The sequence below is a fragment of the Corvus moneduloides genome, chromosome 1 (assembly GCF_009650955.1).
Source record: "Corvus moneduloides isolate bCorMon1 chromosome 1, bCorMon1.pri, whole genome shotgun sequence".
NCBI classification, from domain to species: Eukaryota; Metazoa; Chordata; class Aves; order Passeriformes; family Corvidae; genus Corvus; species Corvus moneduloides.
The window spans coordinates 125,853,462-125,862,864 of NC_045476.1; the positions used below are offsets into that span (position 1 = coordinate 125,853,462).

Consider the following 9,403-nt stretch of genomic DNA (forward strand, 5'->3'; position numbering starts at 1 on the left):
TGTTTCCGAGTTTTGTACCCTGATTGATGGTACATGGAATGGTGAATGGATTGTCCCAAGCATCTTTTCATATGGGAGTATCATGTGGGGAAAAAAAATCTGTAAGACTTAATCTGTCAATGTGGCTCAACAGGAGACAGTTCTGAAAAAGTGGATGTGCCCATAGCTGTCTTCAGTGCTGCTGCTGCCATGCACTGAGAAGCAGCTTCTTTGAAGAAAAAGGCACTTGACAAAATTAGTATGTTCAAAATTTTACTTAGTAACAGAGTACCACTGTAAACTGATGTCAATTACATTTATTGCTAATGAAACCATCACAGAACTACACAGTGGTGATGAATGTACAATGTCTTGAATACAATTATAGGGGAAAACCCCTTTTTTTCACCACTCACTTTACCATTTCCATGTTCATTTGGTATTCTACCTCAGTCATCTGAGATTCTCTCCTTGCTTGTGATGAGGTGGCACCATGCCCAGAGAGGCAGTAGCTCTTGTTTAGTCTTTTCCTTGCGTGTCTTGGAATGAGTTCTCTAATGAAGCTTACTAATTTGCATTTTGATATTTTACCTTCCCCCATTCCTTTCTCCTCCTCTGTTCTTCTCCTGTTTTTCTTCCTTACTCTGAGAATTTCAAGACAGCTTTTCAGGGGGGATTGTTTTCCGTGCTTTCATCTCTACCTCCCTCAGCTGCGCTATTGTAGATGGCTTTGTTTTTCTTTAATGGATTTTCTTGTAGTGGTGAATAATTGTTTGGTTCACTGCTTCGTTTTTCATGCTTCATTTGCCTCATGTTCAAACTTTTGCACTCCCTTGAGCAATTCACTTTTGTTGCTCCTGCTTTGCTCTGCAGCCTGTGGCTAAGATGAGTGCTCAGCCTGGAGCTCAGGCTGAGGCTTCTCAAGGCAGCAGCTGTGCCTTGCTTTACTTCTGGTTTGTTGGTTTCTGCAGCAAGAAAACATCATTTTCCTAGTGGTGTTTTGTACAGATAGCTGGTGAGAAGGAACATGGAGCAGGTGGGTTGGGTGGGTTGGCCATTAGCAGCTCGGGGGATTGGCAGCTGGTGGCAGTAGAACAAGCAGAAATTTCTTATCTCTGTGACAAAAGGCAGAGCATGAACTCAGAAAACAGGTAAGGCCTATGTGCTGATTTGATCTCTCTTCGGCTTCTCTTTAGATCCTACTTCTTTCAAGTGTTACTCAGTAGTTGCACGCCCTTTCTAACATAAGTGACCTTAAGTCACCATAGGCATTACTGTACGTGTGACTATTTCTACTTGAAAATACGCTAGAACAGGAGAAAACCCTTCAACTCATGCAGTAATAGGGATCCTGACTTTCTAGGTGAATTCAAAGTTTGCATCTAGTTGAAATGCTGGGACTGCATGCTCATTTTGGCCTTTTCAAAGTGACCATGGTGCTGGGTGAAGTTTGTACGTCCAATTCCTTCCAGACCATTTTTACTGGGCACTTATTCACATGAAAACCAGGGCAGAGGAGAGGGTAAGAATCTCCTATGCCCTTCAGTCTGATTGAGAGGTAGGGCTGGCCCCCTGATGTCCACAATCATCTGGGCCTTGGAAGTGTTTAGTTTCACTGAGGGTAAGCAGTGTTGACCAAACATAGCATGTAGTGCCTTCTCTGAATTATAGTATTTTTCCATAAGGTCACCAGCTACTCGAAGAATTTGGTCAGGTACTACACAAGAAGTTGCAGAATAATGACGTTTCAACACCTACTTTTTTGCCCTTTTCTCCACAGTGTTTCTTGTAGCAGATGCCAGCTCCAGGCAGTATACATGGATGTCAAAATTTGAATTGCAGGCACATTGTGTATTTGCTTGTTTTCCGGATGCCATAGCCTAAGTCATGCAGTTTAATCACTCTGAAGGGAAACAAAATAAGAACAATAAGATTCCAGCCAAATTTAGGCAAAAAAGATCCAGTTACCTGATTATAGTAATGCACACAATCTGCCTATGCATCATTAACATAAATGTGACCATATCACATTCTTGTGTCTGTTCACTGTGGAGCCCAGAGATCCATATTTCATTTTGTGAGAAATACTTTTATTTGAACATTTGCATGCAATGTATGTATGCAACTGAAAAATCCAATATTATGGTGTTTGAAAAAAACTTAAAAATCTCTCATAAAAAAGGATCTCTAATAAACCAAGCAGTTGATTTAGACTTTCTTGTGATAAATGCTACATTTCAAAGTGATGCTTTAGTTTGTTTTATTTCAGATAAAATATTAAAACAAATCCCTTTGCTAATGTTGCCCCAAGCAAAATACCATGTTTTAAATCTTCCAGAAACAACTAAAGACAACCTAGACCTGGCCACAGCCTGGGTCCTACTGAACTCTTAGAGCCAGCAGAGAAGTGCAGATGGTGGAAAGATTGCTGGATATGAGTAAACTGGTGACTTTAGGCTGCTAGAAGGTAGACGGAAAGAAGAAATACTAAATAACTGCTATAGTTTAGGAATGGTACTCCCCAGTTTAGTGTTCCCACTAAGACCAACCATGTACTGCTCACTCACTCCTTCCTTCCCACTCCCCTTGCCCTGCAGTGGGATGGAGAGGAGAAATGGAGGCACAAAAGGTAAAAATTGTGTGTTAATATAGGAACAATTTACTGGAAACAGCAGTGAGATAAGAAAATGAACAGTAATAGCAAGAATGACAGAGGGTACAAGAAATGAATGATTTGCATGTGAGTTCTCACTCCCAAAAATACCCAACTACTTTGTCCACCACCCTACCCTGACCCAGAAGAGAGCCCTGGAAAATGACAGGTGAGGTGGTGTAGAATAACCCCCAGAATCTAGCCATGCTCCCTCCTGACTACTGCAAAAATTAACCCTGTCCTGGCCAGAATCCAAGTTACTATCCAGGTTATAAATCCAGGACTTTATCTCTTCAGCACCCCCTTGTGAAATATACAGTTGAAATGAGACTAGTAACTTGGCCAGGTAGGATGAGGCTTTAAGCAACCTGGTTTAGTGGGTGGCATCCCTGTTTATTGAAGTGGGGTTGGAAGTAGATGATCTTTGAAGTCCCTTCCAACCTAAATCATTCTATGATTCTTTGTTCACTGGATTTCCCATTTCCTTCCCCAGACGAGGTCCATATTAAGCTGAACAGTTCCAAGACAGTTTTTCTGACCCTGAAAGTAAGTGCATGGGTCATAATTATGTGGCTTCTTCCATCCCAAAAGTAAAACAGGAAACTGCTGGGAATCTTTATCTGTATATAAATAAGGAGTATTCCATGGCATGTGTCTCCCTGGGAAGCATTTCAGCACTGTATGGAGATCACAGTTCCCATGGGCCAAAGCCACATGTGGCAGGGAAAATGCAATTAAACAGTACAGGTTGTCATGGAAATAGCCCTGACTCTTTTCCATCTCCTGGTATACACAAACCTGTATGTCCCTGGCCAATTTAAGTGGGTGCTTCCAAATCAGGATCAAGGAGAAGTCTGCAGCAGTCATCTCTGCCAGGGCATTGTACCTTGTAAGACGCTTGGTGTGAGGAGTAGCCTTCAGGACAGTCCTCAGAGCTGGCTGTGAGACAGAGGGCCTTCAGGAGGTTTTGCATGGAGCAAATGAACAAAACCAAAGTTGACATAGGAGACATTCAAAATAAAATGAAAAATAAAATAAAAAACAGTTAGGGTGAGATTAAAATAAGTATCCAAACAAAGTTTATATAATTTTAAATTAGGACACAGGCACATGATTGACTTAGAATGGGATACCAATTTACAGCCTATTTCTTCAGCAGCCCACCCCAACAGCCACTATAGCTCTGCCAATATACCCTCTAGCTGTAACTGAGCTATGAATGTGTCTGAACTCTGAGTTGGCAGAATTAAGAACCCATGCATAACACCACCTGTCTTCAGAGCTGGAGCTCTTTGGGATGAGCTTTATTTCCCCCAGGGTGTCATAATGCATAGAGTCTAAGGCCATTGAAAGATTTCTTTCCAACTTTGCTTTCCTGGTTTTTTTTTGTTGTTGTTGTTTTGGGTGTGTTTTCCATGTTTTGCTGTTGAAAGTAGATTAAAGGGAAGGAAAGGCAGAAGCAAGAAAGAAGCCATTCTTATGTTTCCCAGACTAAAGCAGCTGCAAGTCTTCTTGACCTTCATGTGGACTATACAAAAGAAAAACAAAATTGCTCCCCCCCCTCCATGCCCTTTCAATATTGTCAAGGTGGTGGCCCAATTAGTGCTGTGTGCTAGGCATGCAGAATGGCAGGGTTTTATTTAGTCACAAACATTTTCATCTCTGCTGAATGAACAGCAACTAATTCAGATTTCCTCAGACTGCACAACCAGTTCCTATTAACAGTAATTAGAATGAAGTATGTGCATTGAGGGAAAACAGATGTAAATGATGAAGAGATGGCAAGCCTGGTCTCAATCCCTCCAAATAGTTATCACCACCTTACAGCTTGAAGTATCTGTCTGCAAAATGTCTTCAGAAGGGTTTGGAAATTGCCTTTGTGGGGTAAAAATTTTGCTGTTGGTTCTATTTATGAAAATGTTTTCTTACATGTCTGAAAGTGGAGGAAAATTATTTGTTATACAAAATGTCCATGATACTTGCACATATACAAATTTTAAGGAAGATAGTAAATATTTTCATTGGATTTTTTCCCTTCTTCTTTTACCAGAAAGATTATATAAGAAACAGCAGTGTAAAAAAAGCTTCCTACCTTCCTATAACAGGATTAGCTTATTTCACAAGGGATGAAAACCTGTAAAAAGCTGAAGAAACTGAATTTGAAAGTCAGTCTAACATTAACCGGTTAAAAAAAATGGTTCAGGTATGCTTTCATTTCAACATAAATTATAAGAAGGATAATCACACCATCTAAATGGATGGATGGATAAATCACCCTCTGAACAAGGTAAGTCAGAATTCATGCTTAGCTTTTAGTTGCTACCATTGCTTCAGACAAATCTCAGCCTAAATTTTTGAAAGTTGGTATCAGATGATGTGCGGAGGTTTGATTTTACTTTTGAAGTGCCTTTCACTTCAATTTTGGTTACCTTTCTGCGTAGTCTTTGGTGGATGGAGCCTCTGTATGCTTGCTCACCTTGGAGGCCCTAAGAAGGCAATCTGGCTGAAATACTAGTTCTGCATTACTGCAGAGATTCTTCTTGTCCTGTTCATGTAAATTATCGTGTCCATTAATATCAACAGGCTCAAGATTTCATCCTAATCCTTTACAATGCTGCACCTTTTCAGGGTTAGCTTCTTGAAATCAAGAGGAGATAGCTGGTTCAGAGCCCACTTCATTCATGTGTCGAATCAAAGGGAACATAAACAGATGTGCTGGACAACTACAGCAAAAGTACATGAAGAGTTTTGTAGCACACTATCTTACCTTGGCTAATCATGTGAAGTACTAGGGCATCCTGTAGTAAGATAACAATAAACCCTTTTATCAACATTCATTTTCACCCTAGTAATGGAGGAGGTCATTTATAGACAATTTTCTCACTCACCTAACACCTGAATGAGAACACATATGGCAAAATAAGACTCAGACCTGGTTTTGAAAAAAAACAAACAAAAGACCACTGGGCTTGTTCTTAGCTTTTGCTTTCTTTTCCCAAGTACTGTAATTGAACAATCTTTATTTTCACAAAAGTGCTGTTCCACTCAAGCTCTTAGTGCTTGAGGATCAATGAGAGATGTTGGAAGGCGAAATTTAGACTGACAGAGGGAAAAAGGGCTTTTGCAGCACATTTCATTATTTTTTAAATAAATGACCTTAATGCATGCTTTAAGCAGGAGCTGGCCTTGGAGAACGGCAGTGGTAAAAGCACTGCCAGCTGGACTGGAACATGGGCCCTTTGTTCCAAATATTACGTATTTATTCTGGATCTAAATGAATATAGGATTTTTTTTTCCATGCTTTAATAATGAAATGAATGCCTGCACTCCCCCAGGGAACTGACACTGACCAAGAGGCAAGCAGTTGTCAGACACTGCCTGCAGCAAAGCTTACAGCTGCTCCAGATCAAGTTGCACTGAAGAAAAGACTATTAGGTCTCTGGGGATGCAGATAATAGACAAAAATTATAATGTATGTGGACAAAAGTAGAGGACAGTAGTGCTTTCTGGGATTAAGAAGCAGGCAAAAAAATGGTTTTGTTATGCCCTGCAAAATGATTGCTGACTCTCGTTTTAGGATGACCCCTGACCTGAAGGAAAATAATGGATGGCCCATCTGCTTGATACACAGGAATCCTCAGGCACCATTTTGTCCTATTATGTCAAAACTGGTGTTAGAATTATGAATGTGTTACCATTTGTCTTTCCTTTGTTACGTGAAACAAAGGTACCAGATACTTACCAAAACTCCCCCCTGCAAGTATCGTTCCTCCTGCACAGGGATGAGACAGAAGCAGGTCTTGCTTGTGCAGTCTTGCTCCTCACTCTGTTTTCATTACGGAGGAAGCCATCCATCTCAGCTTGGAGCAGGCATCTCTCCAACGAGCTACGGATGGGCTGAGAACTGCTAATAGGATATGGAGGCTTTCATTACTGCGCTACTCATCTGAAGCTGGGCCAGCTGGGGAGAGACTGAAGGGCATTACTGTTTATCAGCTGTGGGAAATAGATGAGGGAATCTATCTGCTCTCCACTTCATATCACCAGCAACATTTCCAGCTCTCTCAGCATTTTTTGCAAACGTTTTATGAGAATCTGAGCTATTTTCCCCCAGTGGCACCACTGTTCAGGCTGCGGTTGAACCATGTTGAACAAGGATGTCGTGCTGTAGTTCCTATGCTATAAAACTCTCTTTTGCTAGATGCAATTCCATGGTCTTCAACCCTGGAGCTTGCACAAGATACCATAACCAAAATCTTAGAATTGGTGCTTACATGTGGCATTTCTTTCACAAATTGGAGTAGGACATCTACAATTTCCAGTAATTTCACTGATGCTCAAGAGGACCAATTAGTTTATTTTTGTAGACTTGAAAAGGGGAACATAGCAATAATGAAACAGTGCTTGATCGTAACAGTCACACAAACAGGAAGCAGTTCTTGTGTCTGTGTGGGTTTCAGTGCATTTTTATTATTTCTTTAATCTGATGCAGGAAAGGTCTTTCTCCTAGGCCTGATCCAGGACATCAGGAGGTGGCATTGCTCATAGAGAATCAGTGATCTTCACTTGCAGGCATCTAGTCGCCATGAACATTGCCTAAATTGTCCCTATGTTTGTACTTTCTACACAATCTGTTCCTCATGGTGCTGTTGCTGGGAGCATTTATTCTGATTATCTCTTGCATACAACCTTGAACCCATCCTTTTGCCTGTAGCAAGCTTGGGCAGATAGAAGTAAATTGGCTCCCAGCTGTAATACCAAGCCTTGTGTGTCTCCTCCTGGTTGCCCAAATGCCCCCTCCAGCATCATCCAGCACCTGTGAGGATGCAAGCAAAGATTTCTCTGTAAGGAGAAAAAAAGCCGGCATGGATTCAAAAGGGATGGTAGCAAGGTATAATCAAATCTGCCAAGTAGCACAGAGGATTATTATTTCAATTCCCTTTTTTGTAATTGGGAGCAGACAAGTTGCAGAACACCTTTGTGTTATGTACACTAGTAAAATCATCAGCACTCACAGAATGTCCCTCACTATTAAGGAGATGCATTGGCTCTTGATAGGAAAGGGAAGATAGCAGAGGAATGCAGCTCCTGGCCTGAGTTCACCTGGCATCCATGGCACTGCTGCATGCAATGCAGGGACAATACCTTCTTTTGGTGCTTTTTCAATGTGAAAACTGTGACTAGCCCAGTGACCTGGGAACTGTTGGAAGATGACCTGAGAGGGAGATTAAGAGGGAGACAGGCAGAATAAACCCCAAACAAACATAGGTCTTAAGGGAACAATCTACTGTAATTCCCACTGCACACCTGGGTAAGTTTGCCAAGCTGTATCTGGGATACCAGACAGCAGCTCCAGAATTTCACTCAGATAAATGTCCCTAGCTATGCTGTTACTACATAATTACATGTATTTGATGTGCGGTGACAGCTAGAGGAATCTGACTCATTTGTCAGCTTCAAACAAAGCTCAGTAATAACACTTTGCATTTCCATAAAGGTTGTCATGTCTGGAACACAGAATGCACTTAATGATTCAGCAGCATCTTCATTCGGGAGATCCATTTTTCAAGTATGAGGAAGTTTAAATGCATAGAAGTTAAATAACTTGTCTGAATTCATGCAAGACCTCTGACTCAGAGCTGAGAATATAATTTAGGATAACCAAGACCTCATCTTGTTTTTAACCACTAACTAACAGTCTGTTTTAAAATAGTTTTTGCTTTTGGATTAAAAGATAAAAACTCAGTGTAATTTATGATACATAGCTAACTTGATTTCAATGCAAAATCCTCAGTCCATTTCATTGTTTCGCTTCCTGAGATCAATAAAAAGCTAAATATATTCTCATAGTTTTAGTGATTTAGAGGAATATGAATCACCTGCACTAAGAAGGCGTAACAGTCATGCTGGCATTTTAATACTACATTTCTCAGTAACTACTGAATCCTATCCTCCAGATGTGTAAAACCAGTGACAAAAGCTATGATGCCATTACAAAGCAGCAGTTCTTCTGTTATAACATCCGCCCTTTGACCACAGTACGTCTGCTCTCTTCTCTACTGGGCCACAAAAGAAGAACCTTTCTCTGAGACCCAGCTGGCCCTGGCTTGATACCTCAACACATGAGGTTTCATAGTTCTTATTCCATGGTCATCTTAGGCTGAGCTGCAGATGCTCCTCTTTTCAGGAATTTGCTAGGGTATTTTCCTTCAGTGGAGTCCTGTGGCAACAATCCACACAGGTTAGTTGTAAATGGTGGAAAATGCAGTACTTGTACTATTGTATGTCTGTTGCATTTCAGTATGGATATTTCTTGTCCTTGTCATAATCTATAGGCCAAACCGTGTTCAAATACCTGTTTTGCATGTTTTTGTTGTTTCGTACGCTGAGGACATTGCCTCTCTCAGTCGTACCTTTCCCTTTTAATTTTTGCCCAGTCCTCCTCATAGCTTTAACCTTCACATTATCCTACCACAGACCTTCTCTGCATTTGCCTGGATCTTTTTGAGACAAAAGTTATCAGGGGATTGCGATATTTAGTATAAATCTGTATTCATATGATACTGTTCTAAAAACTGCCACTGATTTCCACAGAGCTTTGACATAACTAACTGTATTAATTGAAATTGAATTTCTCTGTTTTCACCCTCTCTGGTTATTTACTCTATATTTCATTTTCTACAGATTGCAAGACCCTTTGTAACCATCTTTGCTAATTAAAATAATGAACAATATTTGTTAAATTTCTCTATCTGCATTTATTGATCCTCA

General features: G+C 40.6%; 1 long non-coding RNA gene across 1 annotated transcript; it reads right to left on the reverse strand.

The window, feature by feature from the left end:
* Positions 1 to 1,718: 1,718 nt before the first annotated feature.
* LOC116449696 lies at positions 1,719 to 7,442 on the reverse strand. The gene is made up of 3 exons (XR_004242506.1): positions 6,375 to 7,442; positions 3,519 to 3,587; positions 1,719 to 1,882 (listed from the first exon to the last, which is right to left on the reverse strand). It is a non-coding gene; the product is annotated as an uncharacterized LOC116449696 (long non-coding RNA).
* Between the last annotated feature and the right edge of the window lie 1,961 nt (positions 7,443 to 9,403).